Source organism: Balaenoptera physalus (genome assembly GCF_965194825.1).
Source record: "Balaenoptera physalus genome assembly, chromosome: 10".
Taxonomy (NCBI): domain Eukaryota; kingdom Metazoa; phylum Chordata; class Mammalia; order Artiodactyla; family Balaenopteridae; genus Balaenoptera; species Balaenoptera physalus.
Window position 1 is genome coordinate 17612457 of NC_138889.1, and position 25264 is coordinate 17637720.

At 46.4% G+C, this 25264-nt stretch overlaps 1 long non-coding RNA gene across 1 annotated transcript in view; it reads right to left on the reverse strand.

Annotated features, from left to right (window-relative positions):
- Positions 1-941: 941 nt before the first annotated feature.
- The window catches only part of LOC309637118, a 43919-nt gene continuing 19596 nt past the window's right edge, over positions 942-25264 (reverse strand). The window contains exon 2 of the long non-coding RNA XR_014250420.1: positions 942-15036. This is a non-coding gene — a long non-coding RNA (uncharacterized lncRNA). The remainder of the gene's footprint in view (positions 15037-25264) is intronic.

Below are 25264 nucleotides of genomic sequence, written 5' to 3' on the forward strand. Positions count from 1 at the left end.
CTTTTTCCTACTGGTTTGTAGTGTTCTTTACATATTCTGAATATGAGTCCTTTGAGAGATATATATTTTGCACATATCTTCTCCAGCTCTGTGGCTTACCTTTTTTGCCTTCTTAGTTGTGTGGTTTTACCTTTTTTATTATTAATTGAAGTTATTAATTTTAATGTAGTTTAATTCATCAATTTTTTTCCCCTTATGGTTAAGCATTTTGTGTCCTGTTGAAGGAATCTTTATCTAGCCTGGCTCCTGAAGATATCCTTCCATGTTTTTTTCTAAAAGCCTTTATAATTTTACCATTCTCATTTAGAATTATAATTTATCTGTTTGGTGTGAGGTAGGGATTTAAAAAAAATTTTTTTTTCAAATAAGGATATCCAGTTGACTTAGCATCACTTATTGAAAAAGGCCATCCTTGTCCCCACGGCACTGCAGTCACCTTTATCATAAATGAGGTGACTGAATATGTGTGGGGGCCTGATTCTAGACTGTGCCATGTTCAATTCGTCTATCTGTCTATCATTTCATCTGTAGAACACTGTCTTTATTATTACAGTTTTAGGTAAGCCTTCAAGATACTTTCTAAAAAACTAAAACACCAATATCTTCCCAATCCAGGAATTGAGGAAATCTGTGCCCCCTTCCTTGTCTCAGGTAGCTTGTTCTGGTGCCAAACCATCCTTCCAGTTAGTTGGATGGGAAGAGGGGAAGGAGTAGGGAGAAAGTAGAAAAATTTGTTTTGAACATTTCATCTTCAGACTAAGTGAGATTGGGGTAAGTTGCCATGTGTCCTTCAAGGTGAGAAAAACCCGAAGACATAAGAAAGTTCACAGAGCAATGGGAAGAGCTTGGGCCTAACAGTGAGAATTCCCAAATTCTAGGCTCAGTCATATCTCTCATTAGCTGTGTGACCTTGAACATCCCGGTTCCTCTGTCTGGGCCTCTTTGCCTTCTTCTGTAAAAAGAGGGGATGGAACTAGATGTCCTCCAATGTCCCTTCTATCTCTGAGAGTCTATCACTCTGACTCTTAGCCAAGGAAAAGAGAAACTGGTGTAGGAAATGACTCTTCAGTCTATAAAGGTATTTTCTATTAGAGCAATAGAACTTTCCTATTCTTATTCATCCCCAGTGCAATATCTATTCAACGATGTGGACTCTGTTGGGCAGGATGTCTCCTCTGTATTCAGCATGGGGCTGTTCATGACTTCCTCTGTTCTGAGACTTGGTCTAGAAAGAGACAGGTATGGTTTTGCTGTGAGACAGACATGGGGTTCAAATCCTGATTGTGCAACTTACTTGCTATGTGACTTTGGGATAATCACTCCACTTCTTTCAACCTCAGTTGCTTCATTTGTAAAATGGAGGCTAAGAATACTTCTCATGTAATTTTTTTTTAATAGATCTTTATTGGAGTACAATTGCTTCACAATACTGTGTTAGTTTCTGCTGTACACCAAAGTGAATCAGCCATATGCATACACATGTCCCCACATCCCCTCCCTCTTGAGCCTGCCTCCCACCCTCCCTATCCCACCCCTCTAGGTCATCGCAAAGCACCGAGCTGATCCCCCTGTGCTACGCTGCTGCTTCCCACTAGCTATTTTACATTCGGTAGTGTATATATGTCGATGCTACTCTCACTTCGCCCCAGCTTCCCCCTCACCACCCCCACCCCGTGTCCTCAAGTCCATTCTCTATGTTTATGTCTTTATTCCTGCCCTGCCACCAGGTTCATCAATACCATTATTTTTTTTTAGATTCCATATATACGCGTTAGCATATGGTATTTGTTTTTCTCTTTCTGACTTACTTCACTCTGTATGACAGACTCTAGGTCCATCCGCCTCACTACAAATAACTCAATTTCTTTTCTTTTCATGGCTAATATTCCGTTGTATATATGTGCCACATCTTTTTTATCCATTCATCTGTCAATGGACATTTAGGTTGGTTCCATGTCCTGGTTATTGTAAATAGTGCTGCAATGCCTTCTCATGTACTTTTGCCAGCCTAGAATATCTCCACAAGGACAAGCTACTATTTACAAGCTACATAGTGTGGCTGCAGTGTCTAAAAAACAGGTGTCTCGTCACTTCTGACCTGTCCAGTTGCTTTCCTGCTTCTCATCCCCATCTGTCATAAGCCAGCCAGTAAAGGTATCAGCAAATTAATCATTCACCTGGAGCCAACCCAAGGTAATGCACACCTGCTCAGAGATTACTTGGGTTTATTTTTGGTCTGAGTTCCCAGATGCTTCAATCCTGGAGAATGTGGTTGTGAGTGTTTGTGAGGTCAGAGGAGAAGGGCTAAGTCAACAGGAAGAGTTAATGGGGGATCAGAAGTGATTACGTTCACAAAACTATTTAGCCCAGGGGCTGATGCATGGTAAACACTTAATAGTGATATCTGCTGGTATTTCTATTATTCTATTAATTATACCTGTTCAGTTAAAGGACAGCACAGGTGTTCTTATGTGAAAAACACCTGTGGTCCTGCCCCTTAGATGGGGCATACCTAATGTGGCATGACCTCTACCTTTTTCCATGTTGAGAATAACCACAGGATTCCACCCCCCAAGCCAATTCAGCTTTTGGTTGAAACAAAACCACTGTAGGTTACTTCTTTGGCAGGAGATGGAGAGAAAAATGAAGAGATGGGTTGTTAGGGAAGATGTCTGTGCCCTCCACCCAGTGGCTCCTAGGGAGCACTTCCCTTCCCTATAGAAAACAGGATTCTCCTATAGCTGGACTCTCTGAACTGTCAAAGGCCCCTGTGGCCAGAGAGCAGGCCTCTGGTCACCAGTCCCTGAGCTTCCACTGGTCAAAAAGGGCCACTTTATCTTTCCCACTCCATCACTGTGCCCTGCAGAGGTGACTGCCTGCTGTTCAGTGATGTCTCTGTGCTAGAACCACCCCCCAAACCCCATCAGATGTTACAGAGAGGTATTGCCTTCTTCTCTGTCTCTTCTTCTGTGTGGCTGGAGGGGAGCAGGTTGGGCACACAGGCCCTCCGCCGGATATAACAACAGATCCGTGCATTGCACGCAGTTCCCAGCATATTTGTTTGACCCATGTCCAGGTTCACTTAGACATCTGCTTCTAAGCCGACAGCTGAACATAAAAGCAGTCCCAAGCGGCTGTTTTCAGGTCTTCAGCACTGGTTAGCCGCAGTTGGGAAATCTTCTCCTTCCCTGTGCCCCTAAGTGAATTATCACATGTTATCAAGTCAGAGCTTCGGGGTGGCCGAAGAGTAGCTCTGCTGCTCTTGCTCTGATGATCCATCGCCCACCGAGTGGGTGATTAAGATATTCTCTGCCTGGGAGTGTGCATCAATCTGCGGCTCGGCTGTCCTTTCAAGGGGGCATGGCGGAGGGGCGCCTGGCATTTCTGTCCCCTAGATGTTTGAGTCGCACACTCTGTACCTTGAATCCACTGAGACATCCTGAGTCTGATCACCAATCTACCTCCAGCCCATACTAACTCCCTCCCAGTCATTGCCCCTGCATCCGAGCCATTCAAGGGACACCTTCTTCCAGCGCCAGCCCTCCCAGAGCACAGGATGCCAGGTCTGCCCCACAGTGCCCAGGGACGGGCCCTCCAGCCCCTCCTTGCCCCTCTGCAACCAGGTCATCCCTGCTGCTCTCAGCCCCCAGGCCACGTGGAGGATTAGATTGCACATGAATAAGCAATATTCACTTGGCTCTGAAAGCCTAGAATAAATCCCTTGAGCTGCTGTACGGGAGCAGTGCAATATTTCCCATCGCCTCCCCATCCCCTACCTCCCCCCTCACCCGGCTCCTATTCCATTTGAAGGCCTTTTTTTCTGGGATGTACTTGCAGGTGGGTAACTATATTAGAAAAACATCATCAAAACACAGCATTCAGAGCAGAAAACCAGATCCCTGGGAGCAGTCACTCGATTAACAATAAGGAGAGGTGCTGGAAGAAAGCATCCCCCATCTGACCTCTCTCTCTGCTGGCAGGAGGACGGCGGTCAGTCCTTTGCTTTCCGCACAAACTCCTGCTGGTCACCAGCCCCACTTGTGGAAGGAAAAACCCCCCAGAGGCTTCACGGGAGCCACCCACCCTGTGAAAAGCCTGCCCTTCAGAAAGGGCTGGAAAGGCAAGGCACCCCTGTGGTACGATGTCTTAGTTAGCTCAGGCTGCTTTAACAAAACACCATAGACTGGGTGCCTTAAACAACAGACATTTATTCCTCTCAGTTCTGGAGACTGGGCAGTCCAAGATCAAGGTGTGGGCAGATTCAGTTCCTGCTGAACGTCCTCTTCCTGGCTTGCAGACGGCCGCCTTCTTGCCGTGTGCTCTCACGGCCCTTCTTTGGTGCTTGTGCATGGACAGAGTGGGGTCTCTCTGTCTTCTTCTTCTTATAAGGGCACTAATCCCATCAAGAGGGTCTCACCCTCATGACCTCATCTAAACCTTATTACCTCCCAAAGGCCCCACCTCCAAATATTACTATCACATTGGGGGTTAGGGCTTCAACAAAGGAATTTGGGGAGGATGCAAAAATCAGCCCACAACAAGGTGACTGACTCTTTTTACCCAACTCACAGTGAATATTCAACACCAATTGTAAGAGTCAAATCCCGCCTACCACTTACCAGTTGTGCTTCCTTAGGTAAGTGACTTTATCTCTCTGTGCCTCATTTTTCTTACCTGTCAAGGGGGAAATAATGCTCTTCAATGTGATGGCGAAGTCACAGTGAAATGTTTAGAACTGTGCCTGACCCGTACTAAATGCTTAAGAAACACGAACAATCTTTATACTCCTTTCATCCTGCCACCTCCACTTCCCATCCCAGGCCAAATATCAAGAGGCATGCCAGGTACAGCAGAAGGAAATAAGGAGGAAATTTTATTTAGTTGTCTTTGATGAAGTACCCACCACCCCCTCAGTGGTCCTTCATCAGGCCTGGAAAATGTCTGTTAAACTTCTTTGTCTCTAGCACATGATGGGTGCTCAATTAATCTATTTCAAGAGAAGAAAGAGACAGGAAAAGGAGGGAAGGAAGGGAAACGTAAGAGGGAGGAGAGAGGAGGAGCGGTAAAGAGGAGAGATAATGGAAGGAATTAGTGCAAACCCAGTCTGTACAAAATTGAACTCATCAGCTATCTCCTCCCACCCTGGCCCCAGCCTGCTTTCCCTCCTGACTTCATCCCTATCAGTGGTATTAACATTTTCTATTGTCGGAGGCGCAAAACCTCAGGGTCATCGTCAACTCTCCCCCTTTCTTGTTCCCCTTATGCATCCAACCACTGACCCATAGTAACCCCTTTTTTTTTTTTTGACGTATAATTGACTTACACTGTTATATTAATTTCAGGTACACAACATAGTAATTTGACACTCCCATCTATTACAAAATGATCACCATGACCAGTCCAGCCACCATCTGTCACCATAAAAGTTATTTGTATATTATTAACTGTATTTCCCATGCTGTACATTACATTTATTTATTCATTATTTATTTTATAACTGGGAGTTTGTACCTCCCAATCCCTTCCACTTATTTCACTTATTCCCCCATCACCCACAGCAGCAACCTGTTTGTTCTCTGTATCTGTGAGTCTGTTTATGTTTTGTTATGGTTTTTCTCCTGTTTTTATTTTTTAGATTCCACGTATAAGTGATATCATACAGTGTTTTTAACTTTGTCTGACTTATCTCACTTAACATAATACCCTCTAGGTCCATCCATGTTGTTGGAAATGGCAAGATTTCATTCTTTATTATGGCTGAGTAATAGTCCATTGTATATATACACCACATCTTTTTTACCCATTTTTCTATTGATGGGCACTTAGGTTGCTTCCATATCTTGGCTATTATAAATAATGCTACACTGAACATTGGGGTGCATATATTTTTTCAAATTAGTCTTTTGTTTTCTTTGGGAAAATACCCAGAAGTAGATTTGCTTGATCATATGGTAATTCCATTTTCAATTTTTTTAGGAACTTCCATACTGGTTTTTATAGTGACTGCACCAATTTACTATCCCACCAGTAAGTGTACAAGGGTTCCCTTTTCTCCACATTCTTGCCAACACTTGCTATTTGTTGTCTTTTTGATAATAGACCTTCTCATAAATGTGAAGTGGTATCTCAATGTGTTTTTTTTTTTAAATAAATTTATTTATTTATTTATTTTTGGCTGCGTTGGGTGTTCGTTGCTGCACGCGGGTTTTCTCTAGTTGTGGCGAGCTGGGGCTACTCTTCATTGCCGTGCGTGGGTTTCTTATTGCGGTGGCTTCTCTTGTTGCAGAGCACCGGCTCTAGGCGCACAGGCTTCAGTAGTTGTAGCATGCGGGCTCAGTAGCTGTGGTTCACGGGCTCTAGAGCGCAGATTCAGTAGTTGTGGTGCCTGGGCTTAGTTGCTCCGCGGCATGTGGAATCTTCCCAGACCAGGGCTCGAACCCATGTCCCCAGCATTGGCAGGCGGATTCTTGACCACTGCGCCACCAGGGTAGCCCTCAATGTGGTTTTGATTTGCATTTGCCTTATAATTTGTGATGCTGAATATTTTTTCATGTGTCTGTTGGTCATCTAAATGTCTCCTTTGGAAAACTATTTGGGTCCTCTGCCCAATTTTTAATCAGGTTGTTTGTTTTTTTGATGTTGGGTTGTATGAGTTCTTTGTATATTTTGGATATTAACCCCTTATCATTGTTTGCAAATATCTTTCTCCCATTCAGCAGGCTGCTTTTCATTTTGTTGATAGTTTCCTTCACTGTGCAAAAGGTTTTTAGTTTGATGTAGTCCCATTTGTTTATTTTTGCTTTTGTTTCCTTTGCCTAAGGAGACATATATTAAAAAAAAAAAATAGCTAAGACCAATGTCAAAGAGCATACTGCCTGTGTTTTCTTCTAGGAGTTTTATGGTTTCAGGTCTTACATTTAAGTTTTTAATCCATTTTGAGCTTATGTTTGTATATGGTATGAGAAAGCAGTCCAATTTGATTCTTTTGCATGTAGCTGCCCAGTTTTCCCAACACTATTTATTGAAGAGGCTGTCTTTTCATAGTAACTCTTCATAATGTTTCTCGACATATTTTTTTCCTTTTCTGGCAACTCTCACTGTAGTTCACAGCTTTATCAACTCCCCTTCCCCATAATGTGATGGTCCTGCCTCTAACCTGTGTCCTCGCAAGCCATTCTGTCTAATGCATCCAGATTAATCTTCTTAAATTACCATTCCCACTGCATTATCCTCTTTCAGAAACTGACAGTGGCCCTTTCCCATGGGTCCCCACATCATTCCAGCCTCATTCTCCACTTCTCTTCTGTACAGACGCCCTCCTCCAGCCTGGTATGTCTTCTCTCTGTTCAGGATGCATTAAGTGCATTTGCATCATGAAAAATTTCAATTGGATGCTAGATCTGAACTGTCTGAAATGGTAGCCATTAGCCATGTTTGGCTACTGAGCACTTGAAATCTGGCTAATGCTACCAAAAACTAAATTTTTAATTTTATTTAATTTAAATTAAAAAGCAGAAGCAGTGTAAAATATTTTGGCATTAGACACGCTTTTATTGTTTTGATAGAAGCACATTTCACTTTAACCTTTGTATCCCATTAGATATCACTGTTGTACTGTAGTACATGTATCAGCAACGTGTGTCATTTCTTGTACTGAAAACACAGAACAAATCGGGAGAGAGATAAATAAGGAGTTTGGGATTAACATATACATACAACTATATATAAAATAGATAAGCAATAAGGACCTACAGTATAGCACAGGGAACTATACTCAATATCTTGTAATAACCTATAATGGAAAAGAATCTGAAAAAGAATTGATATAAATATATGTATGTATAACTGAATCCCTTTGCTGTACACCTGAAACTAACACGATATTGTAAATCAACTATATTTCAATGAAAAAATAAAAGATAAAAATAAATAAATAAAAACAACACTGGTTGTGTCAGTGTCAATGGATTGATTCAGTTGGAATGATTTTATTTTCTATGCACTGATATACCACTGTAATGTGATTTTTAAAATATTTTATGCAGATAGCATGAGCTACAGTGATACTTCTTTTTATTTCTTTTAATGTACCTAATAAAACATGTAAAAATACATATGCGGCTTGCATTATATTTCCATCGAATTGCTCAGTAGTAGCTCTGCGTGATGTTGACACACAGGAACTTAATGGTAAGGGAGGCGGGAAACAGGCCTCCTGGAGATGGTTACGGCAGCCTCTATATTGATCCAGTCCTGCCTGTGGCATCTAGGAACCAGCTTAGGCACAGTGGGGACCTTCAGTAAACGTTGCAGAAGGTGGTAGAGTGTGGTGAGTAGGGGGAGAGGCTTGGAATGATCAGACACTGAATTTGAATCCCGGCTCTGACAACGGGATCGATGACTCCGAGCCTCGGTTTTTCCATCTGCTGAACTGGCGTGTTAACATTACCGAATTCAGAGGGTTAGAGAAAAATGACATAAGATAATACCTACTCTTAGCATGGGACTTGCCGGTAACGAGTGCTCAATAATTGAGCGCTAATAAATTACTTTTGGAGGCCCTTCGATTCCTCTTCTCTGTGATTCCCAGTCACATGGTTGCTGCAGAGGATGACCTTCTGACTCACAGAGATGAGGTTCATTGCAGCAATAAAGTCACCTCGTAGAGAAGTATGTTTTGCCCATAGACTCAGCACAAAATGCATTCTCAAATGCCCATCAGCTAACCACGATGACCTGCCCTTGCAAATCCCATGATCAGCTCTGAGCTCCACCTCCAGTCTCCCTGGGATGGGGCGTGGGGGTGGGGTGGAATGGGCCCTGTTTCCATGCAGTTCCTGGGTTTGTCAAAAAGTAATCTTCAGGATGCCTAGCCCTCCTCCCAAAGCACACCTCCAGGCTCTCCCAAGGTCAACTGAACCCCCAGGCTAGAAGTCACCAGAATTGTGGTATAAGTGACTCTCCAGAGAAGTGCCAAGGAAAGCCTCTTCTCCTTATTCTTACCTTGCTCTCTGCCGATATAAGAGGGCGTGCTGAGTCCTGGCACAACCCCGCAGACTGACCAATGTCTTGGCGACCTCTCCTGGGGTCTTGCCAGGCAGGAGGAGAGGAAGCAGTTTTATAGCTGAGTCATTGGAGCTCATATTCTCTCCCAGTGCTTCTAAGTGGAGAAGAGAAACAACAGTGATTGCAGACAACACTCGAAGAAACAAGAAAGCAGAAACCAACTCCAAGTTCTCTGCAATGTTCTGGGACCCGGAACCAAGGAGAGAGCCAGAGAGTCTTGGATTTAGCACCAAAAAGGCAGAGAGTAACTCAGAGGGCAAAGCACCACAACCTTCTCACAAGTGAACGCACGTGGGAGCCAGTCCTCTAGTTAAAGTAACCAATAAACCTACAAGGGCTGTTAGAGTTCCTCCAGTGTCACAGGGAGCTGTAAAGGGGTCTTAAAGGAGAGGAAGAGCAGGACCCTTGTGGCTGTGACTGACACTTTTTCTAATGAAAGAAAGAAAAGAAGGAATTTATTAAAAGGATCCTGAGTATCTACCATAATCAGAGCTAAGATTAAATAACCAAGCCATGGGAAATATAGAGATGTGACAACAGACCAGCTTTGTCTATGTGGCAGAATTACTCCAAGGAGCAGAGATTACTGGGAGCCTAGTACAACATGCATTCCTCCTTTCCTCCTTAGAACCCCAGTTTTATTGAGCAGCAATGGTTCCCAGCTAAAAGATTACATTTCCCAGCTATCTTTGCAGCTAGGTTTGGCCATGTGACTAGGTTTGGGTCAATGAGATGTGAGGAGAAGAGCTAGGCCTTCTAAAAAATGAGGGCCATGCTCTTTTTCTCCCTTTTGTCCTTCCAACCTCCTGAAATGCAAATAAGACCACTGAAGTTCCTGCACCCTTACTGGAACAGGAGATAACTTGGAGGCTGGAAACTGCCCTGAGGATGGAGAAGCAGAAAGATCGGAGCCTGACCTTGGAGCCCTCAGCTGGCCCTGCACTGCCTACTTCTGGACTGTTTTTACAGAAGAGCAACATATATGTCTATTTTATTTAATTATTATTTTTGTTTAGTTGTGCTTTTTTGTGGCATGGGTGGGATGGGGGTTTCAGCTAAATGCAGCAAAATCCAATCTTAACTGATATACTACAATTAGGCTGTTTCCTATTTACTGTATTCTTAAGCAGACATGGTCTGACTAGCTTCCTCAGTTCTTAATTCAAAATCCTGGGAAAGTCCTCAGATTGGCCCAGCCTGGGTCAGCTACCATCCCTGGACCAAGCAGCTGTGGTCATGGGAGCATATCCTGAGAAAACCAGGAGCTGAGGGGAGAAAGGGTGGATCTCATGCTGACCTCTGCCCACAGAGAGAGGGGTAGCAGGTCATAGAGGTAAAGACAGAAATGAGTAGACAATGCCTGCAAGTCTCCTATAAGAAGAGATGGGTTTAAATTACCTTAATCTTGGATGGACCTAGAGATTATCATACTAAGTGAAGTAAATCAGACAGAGAAAGACAAATATCATATGATATCACTTATATGTGGAATCTAAAATACGACACAAATGAACCTATCTGTGAAACAGAAATAGACTCACGGACAAAGAGAACAGATTTGTGGTTGCCAAGGGAGAGGTGGCTGGGGGAGGGATGGAGTGGGAGGTGGGGTGAGCAGATGTAAGCTATTATATATAAAATGGATAAACAACAAGCTCCTACTGTATAGCACAGAGAATTATATTCAATATCCTATGATAAACCATAATGGAAAAGAATGTAAAAAAAAGAACGTATATATAACTGAATCAGTTTGCTGTACGGCAGAAATTAACAGAACATTGTAAATCAACTATACTGCAATTAAAAAAAAAAAGAATCCTTTAAGGTAGTTGTGTAATATCCCCATTTTACAGAAACAAAACTGACACTGAGACAGGTTAAAGTCACTTGTCCAATGGCTCACAGCCAGAGAGCATTGGAGCTAAATTTCAAGTCAGGGTACAATTTCTATCGCATTAACTATTTGTCAAGCTCAATTCATTATTGAGCTTCCCTTACAGAGAGAACTGGATTAGAGATGACATACCTCCCCTCCCATCCCTACCTCCACCCCCTAAAAAAGACACAGCTCTGTAGTCATGTCACTTAGAATCTAACTGGGGGGAGGGAGCAGACAACAGTGGGACTATGTAAAATTACAAAGCAGAAAAGTAACTGTAAATTAAATAATGTCTCCAGGAGAGATGGATGTGTAAGGACTGCCCGTCAGACCCTCCAGGAGAGTCGGCCGTGATTCTGTTGTTAGTCCAGAAAATCTGTGAACCTGGCAGCAGAGCTGTGAGAGCAACAATATCCTTACTGGAACTTATTTTTAAGAGCTTTTGATTAGCCTGAAACATTAGTGTGACTTATTTTCTCAGCTCTCGTAAATATTTAATTATCAAAAATCATGGTGTCTTTTTTTTTTTTTTTAACCTTTTTGAATCTAAATCACAGTGAGAATTTTATTAAGGCTGTCTTGGCAGTGAATGGCATCCCAGTGTGGCATCTTTTAACTGACATCCCTATAATTAGAAAGAATTGTCTTTTCATACCACAAATTTGAACTGGCTAATTACTCACTGAATATTTAGCTTCTTACGTAGGCAAATATTATGTGAAGAGAGGAACTTTACTGAATAAGTATTCAACCCAGAAAACTTCCCAGGAGCCAGCTATGACCCTGTCTATCTGAGGTCTTCTACACTGCTCTTCACCCCAACTATTCACCACCCACCTCTGCCATCTCAGACTCACACACATGAATGTATACACCACACACACACACACACACACACACACACACACACACACACACCACATCCTGGCACTTCTGAGAAAAGCCGAGGGGGTCCTTAGTTGTTGTTTGGATTTTCACATTTTTATTTCTTAATACTGTAAAATATTTCTGAAAATATTTCAACCACTCAGAAAATTTAAGGAATATTATGATAAATACCCTTGTGCCCATATCCCAGCATCATAAATAAAACATGACCAATAAGGTTGGATGCCCACGTACTACAGCCCCTTCCTCCCAACCCTCCCTCCCACTCCCTATTCCCACGCTCTTGAATTTGACCATCTTTGAATTTGGTGTCGACATTCCTATGTATTCTTCATAAAGAGTACATGGTTTGGTTTTGCATCGCTTACAGCTTTTCTAAGTGGTATCACAGTGTATATACTCTTCTGCAACATGCTTTTTTAGCTCCATGGTGTTTCATAGAATCATCCATGTTGATACATGTAGTTCCACTTCATTCATTTTTATTGCTGAAAAGAACTCCATTCAATGAGTATTTCACAACTTACTCAACTTATTCATTTCATTCTCTTGTTAATAGAAATTTAGGTTGTTTATTCTTTTTTTTTTCTCCTGTTACTAACAATGCTGCTATGATTCCTCCGGTGTCTGTCTCTTTTTGCACCTATATGTTTCTCTAGAGCCTGTGCCTAGAGTACAGTTGCCCAATTGTAGGGCAATGTATCTTCAACTTTACTAAATACTTCCAAATATTTGTAGCTCAATGAGCAACAGATAAACCACTCAAGAAAAACTGATGTTTTGAACCCACCTTACAGTTTTCGGCCTGAAGGACTGTGTCAGCATTCCTTGCCAATACTCTCCCGTGGCTTCAGTAACTTTCCAGAAGCCTCTTTTGTGTTCCTTTCTCAAAGAATGCTGGTGTCAGTGAGCTGCCAATCACAGGCCCAAAGCCATGGCCCCAGTGAGAAGGCTGCGAAGGCTTACGTGCTTCCTGTTCAAGCTGGTCTCCTTCGAGCTCTCGGAGATTTGCAGCAGGCAGGGCGGCGTGATCTGCAACTCTTGTCTGACACCCACCAGCACCAGAAGTACAGAAGATCAGTGACATATACCTCAGCTTCCCAGGGCCTCAGCAGGGACTGCAAGTCCTCAGGAAACTAAAACACAGCTCCAGGGGAGGAATATATTGGTTCTATTGCCGTAAGGAGAAAGCTGAGAAGTCTTAAGGACCTACCTTGTCTGGGGCTCCATTGCACAAGGAGGATTTCAGAGAGGGACAAGCCCTCCAGATCAAAGGAATGAGTGACTCTCTTCTGAAGGATAAGCAAGCACTGTAGTGATGGGAAGAGGGGAGAGATGGAGGGAGCACAGGTCGGCCTGATTCCCCCAGGAATCACCTTCTATAAGAAGCTGCTGGGTCAGTCCTTCACCAAACTCTGAAGTGTGGAGAAAAGGGGCTCGTGTCTTGAGAGCTGACCTCTGGTCTTATCAAGGGCAGATTGAAGCAGGCATCCAGGAGGTACTCTGGCAGCATCGCCACCAGCCTCATCCAAGAGTTCCCTTCATCCCAGGCCTCCCAGCCCCTTCTGGGAGGGCTGCTTCCTTCCCCCTTAAGCACACTGCCAGGTCAAAGTCTACCGCGGCTTAGGGGCGCTGAGTGCCAACCTTGAAGGAAACTGTGTTCTCTGCAGCCCTGCAGGCCAAGAAGGAAATGCCCAGGGCAAACGGCACCTGACCCCGGGTGACCTGTCCACATAAGGTCTCCAGGTAGCTTTGCAGCCCTGAGATCTTCCGTCCACCTCTGCCACCATATCGCCCCCCAGCACTTCACGGGACCTAGTCCCTCACCCTGCAGCTGGGGTGGGGGTGGTCTCTTTACGGACCTGGTGGTCTCATGTATGGCTGCCTCTTTGTAAACCTGGGGAGGCCGAGGCACAGCCCTCAGTAACTGAGTACTTCCCTCATCCTCCTCTCCCACTGGGGCAGGAACTAGCCCTTCTGACGGGCCCAGTGTGGCTCAAAACGGAAGCTAGTTCCCAAGCCACTAGCCAATAGCAGAGCTGGAATTTGCCATCGGCGCCTCATCTACAGAGGGAGGAAAGTTCTAAGATGCTGGGAGCTAAACCCCAGGAGGACCAGGGGAGCTTTATCTCTGCCCCCTGGCTGTACAGTCCCCACTCCCACTCAGCTCCGCAACAATGCCTGGACTAACTTCATCCAATTCTACTTTAAAAAAGAAAACCCCGGAAATAATTACTTCAGTCAGACATTATTTACTTAAGTAATTCTTCACTCAAATGTCTTTAGGCTTTATTTTACTAATACTACATAATTACGTAATTGTGTAATTAGGAAGAAATTAAATGACAAATGTTTGCTGAGAACAAATGGAAAAAAAAAATAGATCCTTTATTTCCCTGAGTGCTCTCGGCTCAGTATGTTACATCTCCTTCCCCTCCTCCCAGCTCTCCCCGGTCTCCCCACCCCCAGTCCCCCGCAGTGGGGATCAAACAGGTGGGGTACCTGGACACATAGCAGCAGGTGTGGGCCCCTGAGCCGGAGGCAGAAAGCAGACACCTGTTAGAACTAACCTGTGTGTGTCTCTCTATACAGCCCGACCTCCCTCCCCGGGTGGGAGGCAGGAGTCAAGCCTCATGTGGTTTCCCCTTACTGGCCCGGGAGGTCCACGGAGCTCCATCCCACGGCAGCCCGAGAGGAGTAAGCACAGCTGGCCCTACGGATTACCCTCCTGTAAGCAAGTCCAGTTCAGCTCATCCTGCAGATTCCCGGGGCGGAGAGCTTCCCAGTCTGAAGAAGAGGAATGAAGGGTCTACTAGATTGAGAGGGGGATGGGAACACATCTGCTTTGCCACCTTCACAGGGACCCACAGTGTCTGCCTGGCACTCTACCCAAGGAAGAGGCATGGCACACACCCCAGGACTGAGCTGCTCATAGGGGGACCCATTCCCGTGGACCACCACGCCTCCTCCCTCCTTTCCTTCTCCAACCTCAGCAGCTGTGGAAGCCAGTGGAGCTTCCTGCCAGTAAAAATCCAATCAATCAACCACCTACCCAACACCCATGGAGTGTGCCTTTTGTTCAAGTTCTGAGGGGGACACAAAAAGCAGGCAGGCCACAGCTATGCTCATTAATACGTCAGCTGCTTGGAGCTTGGCATGTAGATCAGTGTTATTCACAGTAGGAAGTTTCCTAGGCCAGCCTGCCAAAAAAAAAAAAGAAAAGATCACTTTAAATGTCCCCAGCATCCAGTACCAATAAGGAGGAGTCTGAGCCGTGGACTCGGTTATGGAGGTTCACATCTGTCTCCAACACTTCCAGGCTGTGCCCCTGGAGAAGTCACTAATCTTGCCGTGCCTCCATTTGCCCATCCGTAAAATGGGAATGGTGCACACCCTACCAGATTACTGGGAGGATTAAATGAATTGGTAGCAACAAGGCACTCAGAACAGCACCAAGGGTTATGAAGCAGGAGCTAGGAACTACAGAAGCCAACCCAGAGTAGAAAGGCTGCGGGGAAAAGCTCCTCCCCAGCCCCACCAGCTCTGAGCTGATGATGCCTCAGGAGCTGGGGCAGGGCCAGCAGGGCAGGAGGTTGGGAAAAGATGAGAAAGGTCTTAAAGGGACTCTGGTCCCCAGGGACAGTGCCATGGTGCCCTGTAGGAGGGACTTCCTGCTGACTGAATGCTCCAGAGAAACGTCTGCCTGGGGCCTCTTACTTCGCTGGCCGACTGTAGGAAAGAACACAGGGCCCCACTCTGACATCCTTGAAGGAAATACTTTCTGAGTTTGTCTTTTTTTTCCCCTCAACAAACGGGATCAAGGGATTAAAGTGACTTCCTCCAAGGTCTCTATTCATTAGTTTCATATGAAACAGACAAAGAGCGTGTCCAAACACTAATGGTGGGTCTTCGGGTGTCCACCGAGGTGAAGAAACCCTGCTTCTGGCCGTCTCAGATGGGACGGAGGCGGGGAAGGGGGATAATAGACGGGGCTGGGCTCCCTGAGCCCTTGCGACAGCAGGAGAGGGAGGAGCCAGGGGTTTGGCCTTCCCAGCTCCCCAGTCCTCTCTGCAGGAGAAAGAACATCCCCTTCAGAGTCTGAATCCCAGCGCAGCAACTTGCTATCTGAGCGACCCTGGGCGAGTTGTGTGACCTCTCGGAGCCTCAGTTTCTTCTTTTATAAATCAGGTCTTATAAAATGATTCAGTGATCCTTCATGAGATTGTTAGAAGTATTACATGAAATAATGCATTATAAAGCACTTAGCTCAGGGCCCTGGCACATCCTAAGAACCTAACAGATGGTCATTCATTCCTTCATTATTATTACCATTCTTATTTCGTGGCACCACTACTAGTCCTGCCGCCCCAGATCAGATCTTAGAGGGGTATCCGGAGCGGGTGCCTAGGGAAGGGGTGGGTTCCAGGCGACTGCAGGCAGCATGAAGTCCGCAGAGGAGAGTGGAGAGGGGCAACCAGGAAGAGAGGGGAGTAAAGAAAATTCTAACAGTTGGAGAAGATGGGGCAGTTCAGAGCCAGGGCTGCTGTCCCCATGCACTGTCCAGATATGAGAGACAGACTGGTTGGTAGCTCTCGGCAGAAGACAAACATCCACCCAATAGGGAGGAAATTCTACCCTTTTCTTTCCAGCATCCTCCATGAAGCTTCTTATTTCTAGGAGCTCCTTTGAGGTCTTTAAATTATAATCCACTGGGGTTAAGAGTCACTTGTTCTCTGTCAGAGGCTAGCCTCAGAAAACCGCACTTTTTAAGATTTTCCCATATTGACATTCGGCAAACCAGCTGCCCACACCTCCGTCTCGCTACTCAGTCTTCTGGGCTTCTGTTCATGGGGCTCGGCCTGGGCATGTTCTGTGTGACGCTAACCAGGGCTCTTGCTGTGGCCACGCTCCCACCCTGCATTTCCTTGAAGGCTGAGTTTGGTGTCTTGTCTATGCTGTCCCACCCCTGGCTGCCAGCCCGGCTCCTGTATTTCCTTTGCTCCTGCCCCCTCATGGCCTCCGCCACCCCCTAGCTGAGGCAGGTCCTCCCACCTCGTTCTGTGTTGTCCTTTTTTCCAGGCAGCTACAGGGTCAAGCAGCAAAGGAGCCAGGGAATCCAGAGGGAGAAGAGCCACACCCCTTCTCTCTGGGTTCAATTTCAAGTTTAATTCAATGCAACGGATATTTATAGAGCATCTAACACCAGAAGGCTCAGAACCAAGTGTGTGTGAGCGTAAGTGTGTATGTGTGAGAGTGTGTGTGTGTTGGGGGGTCCTCTGATGGGCTAGATGGAGACTCGTCTTTGTTGGTTCAACTCGTATCTTTCAAAAAAATGAAATTCGGGACTCCTTTGAATGTTCTATAGAACACATTGCAGCCAGCCAATACTGACCGATGGATGAACTGAGTTTTTGAATCCCAGGGCTTTCTCACAAGTTGGGTCCCCAGGGTAGGGACGAAACTCTACCCCAGCAGCCTTCAGCTGCTCCAAATCTCCCCACTAAGCCTTGGCTTTGCCTCCTGTGGCTCGTTGGCTGAGAGCTGGTAGTAACCAGGATAAGTCTGCAATTAACAAGGTCTCCCTCGTCACCTAACCTTAACAAGGACAGAGACAGCCAGCGCACAGCCTGCCCTCGCTGCCTCCTCTGTGCTGTTTGTTAGCCTCACAGATGATTATTAGAGGCGCCGCAGAGCTAATCACCTCCCTGGTGGACAACCCCCCCTCCCGCTGGCTCCTGCTCCTACATTATCTGCGTTTGACCTGACTTCCCAGGGCTCCCAGGCTGCCTGCTGGCGGCTCCCAGGGAGGAGCAGAGGTGAGCCCACCTGGGCAGGACTGGAGGATCATCTCCCCCAGGAGGGTGACCTCTGCCCTGAGCCCCCAAGGACAGGGACTGGGGAGGTAGAGGGGTGGGGAGGAGAGGGAAGGGGGGAAGGAGAGGGAGGAGGAATGTTGGAGAAGTCCTATAAACTAAAAATGCCTTGGCACTTATTCATCTCTGGTTAAGCCCTTGTTAGTACATCCAGAGGGATGTGCACAGGGAAAGGCAGGAAGACCAAGCTACGGCAGAGCTCCCCTCCCACAAATCAATGGCGGGTAATGGAGGAAGGTCATTAGCAATTCTCTCCTTCCCCCAAAGACTGCAGAGGAGAAAACAAACTTCAATTCCAGCAGAAGGAATTTGAGCAGCCAGAGGAAGAACCTCTTCACTGCAAAGAGGCTTTGCATCCTTGGATAATTTCCATGCCTTCTTCTGCAGCCCAGCTAGCCCTCACCAGTTTTCACCTGGCTTTTCCCCTGCTCACACCTCCTGGGTGGCCTCCACTGGGCAGGAAGAAGTCTGAAGACAGGAACCTGATGTTGAAGCCATGCCCTTGCCACTTCAGGGCACTCTCTTGGCCTATCTAAGCCCTACTCTTCCTGCAAACCCAGCTCAGGGTCACTCCAGCCTTCTTCTGGCCTCGGTTCACCTGCCCCCCTGCCTTGTTCCAGGGGTAGGACCCATCCATGCCTTCCACATTTCTGAGCCGCCTCCCTCCTAAGTGCAGTGTGTCACACAGAGAAAGTGATCAACAGATACCATGTGCTTAACACGAGGGACAATGTGAGTCCTGGTGTTCTGGTCATTTGTAGGATGTTATAATCAGAGTTTTAGAATCACAGGGAAAAAGAGCAAGAAAGGGAATGATCAGTTACAGGAACTTATTACCCCATGTCTTCCTTGTGACCACCCTATTTGGTAGGTATTTTTATTCCCATTTTATGTATATGCAAACTGAGGCTTAGTGAGGTCATTTGCACAGGGCCACATAGCCAGTAAGTAGCAGAGCTCTGGGATACGAATTGAGGTCTAACCCCAAAGCCTAAATTTCCTTCACTATAGGATGTCCACCTTGGTCAAAAATCCCTTAGATGTGAGGTCAATTTGACCTAGCTTTCTATGACAGAACTCACACAGGATTTGCAAAAACGGTGGAGTAAGTGAGATATCACATTTCAGATCACATCCATATCCTCACCACCCCTTTGGAAGAATCCCATTTCATTTAGTGATTTCTGAAAATGAAAGGTACTCACTAATTCAACAAATGTTCAGTAAGTAAACTGAGTGCATGCAATATGCCAGGTTCTGTTTTAGGTGCCAGGAATACAGCAGGGAACAAGACAGATAAAAAGCCCTGCCCACTCATCAACAACAAAACAAATAACCTGATTAAAAAATGGGCAAAGAACTCGAATAGATATTTCTTCAAAGAGGAAATACAAATGGCCAATAAGCACATGAAAAGATGCTCAACATCACTAATCATTAGGGAAATGCAAATCAAAACCACAATGAGAAATCACTTTACACCCATTAGGATGGCTATTACTAAAAACCAACAAACAAACAAAAACAGGAAATGAGTGTTGATGAGGATGTTAAGAAATTAGAACACTTGTGCTCTGCTGGTGGGAATGTAAAATTGCAGAGCCCCTATAGAACACAGTATGGCGGTTCCTCAAAAATTAAAAACAGAATTGTTACCGAGTCCCGGCTTATACTGCTTTACACATGACAGACCAATAAATCGAGGGACAAATTGTTGGGGCAAGGGATAGCGACTTTATTCAGAAAACCAGCAGACCAAGAAGATGGTAGACTAGCGTCCCAAAGAACCATTTTACCTGAGTTCAAATTCAGGCTTCTTTTATACTACAAGGGGAGGGGATGTGGTTGGTTGGTGCCAATTTCTTGGTGCCAGAATCCTTTGTTCTTGCAACTGGCCAGGTAGATCTGGTCACAATCTTCCTCCAACAAGACAAATGTTATTCTCTTTTCTGCAACTTTTTATCTCTGTATGAATGGAAAAGTGTTATACCTTTAAAGGTCAGAGGCTTGAGAAGGGGCTATCCTGTATATTTCAGGCTACAGGCAACATTGTTTTACAAAGGTGCAGAGCCAGCATGACTAAGCACAGGCAACAGAGCACAAGGGTTAGAGATAAAGGAACAGATCCGATGTGGAGTCAGTTTGTTCTTCTTTGCTACAGAATTATCGTATGAACTCGGCACTTCCACTTCTGGGTGTATATCTAAAAGAATGGAAAGCAGAATCTTGAAGAGATATTTGGGCTTGCATGCTCAAAGCAGCAGCATTCACAACAGCCAAGAGGTGGAAGCAACCCAAGTATCCACCCATCTACAGATGGGTGGATAAACAAAATGTGGTATTTACATACAATGGAATATTATTCAATCTTAAAAAGGAAGGAAACTTTGACTCATGTTACAACATGGATGACCCTTGAGGACATCATGCTAAGTGAAATAAGCCAGTCACGAAAAGTCAAATACCATATGATTATACTGATATGAGGCACCTAGAGCAGTCAGCTTTCCTAGAGACAGAAAGTAGAAGGGTGGATGCTCGGGGCTGGGGGAGGTGGGGATGGAGAGTTGTTGTTTAATGGATACAGAGCATCAGTTATACAAGATGAAAAACTTCTGAAGATTGGTTGTACAATAATGTGAATGTATTTGACACTACTGAACTGTACTTAGAGACAGTTAAGATAGTCAATTTTATGTTATGTGTTCTTAACAACAATTAAAAATAAAAATTTAAAAAGAAAAGAAATCCCCTGCTCTTGTGGAGCTTCCATTCCTGCACTGAGTTCATGCCCTGTTGGCTTTCTCCTCCCGGGCCTCCTTCCCCTTCCATGGGTGAGAGGGGCCAGGCAGGAAGTCAAGTTGCCATAGGGTTCATAGCTCTGCACTGCACACTCACGCCTGACACCCCAGCATTTCTTTGCAGGTCTCCTCAAGCTGGGAGGCTCAGGCCAGCTCCTCTCCTGACCCCCTGTGGCTCGCCTAACTCTCACTGGCGCCCCCTGGAGGAGAGTCGTGATGGTGGTCATCACAGCCCTGATGGAGGCTCCTTGAGGGCACATCTGGGGTTCATCTCTGGAAACCAGAGGCCTTCTTGGTTTCACCCCCTCCCTGACTCTCCGGGGCCAGGAGTTTGTTGACTTGTCACAGATCACCCGAGGGGTGTGCATGCGGGTGTATGTATATGTGTGTGCACACACACAGAGTAGGGGTAGGAAGGTGGACGTGGGAGGAGTCCTTCCGGGAGGACCACAGATGTGGCCAGCTGCCCACAGGCCTCCAGCAGCCGGCCCTTTCCCCAGAGAGCCCACCTGGCGCTAATTGTTTGTTGTTCTGCCGTGGATGCACCTTCTCCCCCAAAGTCCTCTCTGTCCAGATGTTGTCATCTGCCAACCCCATCAAGTGGGGCCGGCCTGGGGTCTGGCTCTCGCCTGTCAGCCCTGACATCTTCAGTGGATAATGGAACGCAAGGATGTGAGAGGCAGAGCAGGTGCATGCTAATGAGGAGATCAATTTTAATTATGATTTTAATTAAACACCCGATCCAGTAGGAAATATGACAAGAACTGGGCTGGGGCTATGCAGCCGGGAAGGAGGGAGGGCTGTAGGGGGAGGGAAGGAGTCTCCAGGCAGCCTCAGGATTTATAAGAATAAAGGACAGCACAGTCGGGAAATGGAGAAAAACCTGTGCAGCCTGAATTTTGCACCTAGTGAGGCTTTTCCTCCAAAGAGTGCTCAGACATCTCGACTCCTGCAGGGAGGGTCTTGGCCACGAGGAGGCCTCGGAGAGGGCCAGGCCTGCCCTCTGTTCACCTGGGGAAATCGAGGCCCTGGGAGGGGGGCATGTGACTGTCCCTGCTCTGTCCCCATAACATGCTGCCCAGGCCTCCAGTCAAGTACTGATCGCACTGCATCTTCCTCAACTCCTCCCAGCCCCCATCTGTTCATATCAAGTGTTTATAAAGTGAGGGCTCTTTGTGCCATGCAAACCCTTCAGGGGCAAGGCCACAGGTGGACACTTAGAGGGTTGTTGATGCTCACATTGGCCATGCCTCCTACTGCAAAGGAATTCGCTGTCATAAGGGATCATCCCCAAACTCCACATTCCACTGGTGCTCTGAACAGTACCTGGCATGTAGTAGGCTTTCAGGAAATGGTGGACAACGAATAATTACATGACAAAGAAAGTCCCTAAAATGTAAGGAGAAGTCAGGAGTGCACCCAATTAGTCAGTTGTTCTCAAGTCAGGCTATCAAATTTCTCAACACTGCCCTGATTGGAAGAAAGCATTGTGTGCCCCGTGTGTGTGTGTGTGTGTGTGTGTGTGTGTGTGTGTGTGTGTGTGGGCATTGCTGTGTCATGTGCTGTGTAAGTGGCGGCAGATGACAGCAGCTGGTGGGGAGGAAACTCAAGGGGGCAAAGGAACGAATGCTGCAGGACTCTTGATAGCAGACAATTCTAGAATAACGCAATAGCAGAATTGCCAGAGACGTTACGGATGAGCGCTGCCCGCCAGAACTTTTTGCAGTGGCATAGATGGTCTATACCTACACTGCCTGATACAGCAGCCAGTGGCCACGTGTAGCTATTGAGCATTTGAAATGTGGCTAGTGTGACTGAGCTGCTGAATTTTGTATTTAATTTCCATTCATTTCAATTCAAATAGCCACACGTCGCCAGTGGCTACCATATTGGATGGCGCAGTTATAGATCACCTAATCAAATTCTTTCTTTGTCCAGCAGAGGAAACTGGGACCCAAAGAAGTAGTCCTTGGACATCACCCCAGCTCATGCATAGGCCTTCACAGGCAGCGCATTAAGGGTCCATCCCGTATGGCTTCCTGGTGCATAAACAGAGTGCTTGTCAGGCGCTTCCACTTCTGGGAATGTTGATAAAGTCCCTCGATAAGGCCTAAGGGCCAAGTCCAAAAACATTCTCCCCAGTTCCCTGGATAAAGTTGCACTGGGAAGAGCTGGAGGCCAAGGCAAGACTTTACTTAATAACCCAGCTACTTCTTCTGCCTTGTCTCCATCACCACCAGTGCCCCAGCAGGCAGGGCCCATCTGGTTGTTCCCACCTAGGTAATGTGGGGTCTTCCCAGCCTCTTGGCCTGCAGCTAAAGTCTTGTCACTGGCGTGAACAGAGAAGCTGAGATTGGAGATGGTGGCAGAAGTTAATTGGGATTAGACGCGCATGTTCCATGATTAACGAAAGCACAGATGGTCCAGAGCTACTTCTTAAGCCAGATTATCTTCTAACTACTCTCCCCTCCTCCCTCTTCACCCTACCTGCAGCAGTCCGCCTCCACAGGTGCTCTGGAGAGGTGTCGATTGGGCTGTTTCTCCTTCTTGCAAGTTATGACTCAATACCTAAACCTTTTCCATAATAAATGAGGTCATCTGCAGGAGGAAAGGAGAAAACGGGGACTCTGGGCCTCACTCTGACACACCCATCAGCCCCTTCTTTCCTTCTCTCTTGTCTCCTCTGCTGTTTGCTTCGTTCTCGGGCTGCCAATGGAAGAGACAAAGTCGGGGTACCCACAAATCGCTTCTTACAGTCAGAACACAAAGAATGTCTGCTGTCAACACATTTCAGACTCCCAGATTGGCAGTGACAGCAAATCAGGGAAAAGCATGGGCTACAAGTCCCCAGAGAATTCCCCCAGCCTACCCCCAAAGCCCCTCACTGTTGGAGCAATTGAATTCCAAGCTTCAGATGAACTCTGGTTCTCAGACTCTGGGAGCTAGTTCACCAGGAGCACCTTCTTAGAGAAGACCAGCTCCGAATTCTCTCTTCCTTTCACATGAGGAAGCGATCAAGAAGGACAGAACGTTACGCAATTTGCATCTGTGATTCAAATTTGCTCCTCCCAAATCTGAGCAGGTTCCCTAGCAGCTAGACCCTGGTGTGCGGTCACACTGTCCTTAGACCCAGCTCCACTTCGTGAGTTCAGGACCCTCAAAGTAGGACAGAGGCAGCCTCGCTGTGGACACGGCAGTCTTCCTGGAAAGGAAGGACCCTGCCTGTCAGAGACCTGTTAGCTGAAACAGACAAAAATGTAAGAGACAACCTGCTGACCTTCTGGGGCGCAGGGGGAGAGAGGCGCATGCAGGGCGAGAAGGCAGTGCGTTGTGAGACAGGCTATGAAGCCATCAGCGAGCGAAGGGCCAGGGACAGACAGGGCGTGTAACCTTGTACCTTGGCCTTTCTCATGCTAAGTGCGGTCTCCGTAGGAGAAAGAAATTCTCTCTTTAAAAGAACTGACAGAGTGGTTTTGCAACTCCCAATCAATAATTCCTTTGGCCCCTTTCTTAAGGAACTCCTTCCTGAGAGCAGTGTATCTGTTAAAGGAACCAGCCAGCACCCCTCTGTTTGCTGGTGCCCAGCCCTCGTGCCTTCTTCAATTCATTTCAACAAAGTCATTGAGCATCTACTCTGTGCTTTCTTTTGTGTCTCCCCACCCACCCCGGAGAACAATGGCTCTGGATAGTGAAGTGGGGGTGGGGGTGGGAGTGGGGAGCCAATGGTAGGAGCAGAAATGGAAGCAGAGGAGAGCAGTGACGGACACCATGTCTTAACTGGTATTCAGATTCTTGCCTGGCTTGGTTTTGTCCCCAGCATTAGCCTGTCTCCTAGGGTTCTCCTTGCCTTGGGTGACACCTTGAGCCTCCCCCAGCTCACTTGCATGTACTCAGTCAACTGGAGATGACACCAGGCTCCAGACAAACTCCAGGTGGGCATGCCTGCCACCCGTCTCCAGGGTAGTGCGTTCAAAGCCAAACAAATGCAGCATTATTTTAAGCTGCACACCCACACAGTGCTCCTAGGAGCATCTAGGCAGGGAGACCAGCAGAGAGACGAAGATTTCAGCCTGACAGCCAGAGAGACCCACATCTTGCCCCTGACCCTGAACGAACATGTTTCTTCTCCTGCCTGGAACTGTCTTCCCATTACCGTGCTTTGCAGGCAATTAGCAAGCCCTGACCAAGAGACAAGAACTTTATTAGCACTGATAACATCTCCCATCATCCCAGGCCTTTCTGCCCAAGATCACCATGTACCCTGTAGGCAAGAATCCTCTTCTGCCCGCCTCCTCTGGGATGGGGGAAGTGTGGATGGAGTTGCTCCTCTCTCAAATTGACGATGTTGCGACCAGGGCTCAGAGCTTAAGGAAAATGCCTCCAGTTAGAGAATAAATTCAGGTGGAGCCTTGACATCCTCATCTTTGAGCTTTTCTCACACCTACTGACTGTGGCAAATCCATCAACAAGTATTTAATGAGCAACTACTATACATGAGGCATCACAGGACACTTGCAGATGTCTAAGATAAGACACCTCTTCTCACTTGAAGAAATTTACACTTTTCTTGAGGAGACACATCCAGGGCACACTGGTGGCTACTCTAGTGCAAACTGGGGGATCCACTCACATGGAGCACAGCACAGCGGCCCTTGGGGGTGATGCCCGTGACCGTGACTGTGTTACCCACAACAGGAGGAGGGATGAACCAAGCACTGTAGGAATGGGAGGGGGTAATTGTGGGATGAAGGGAT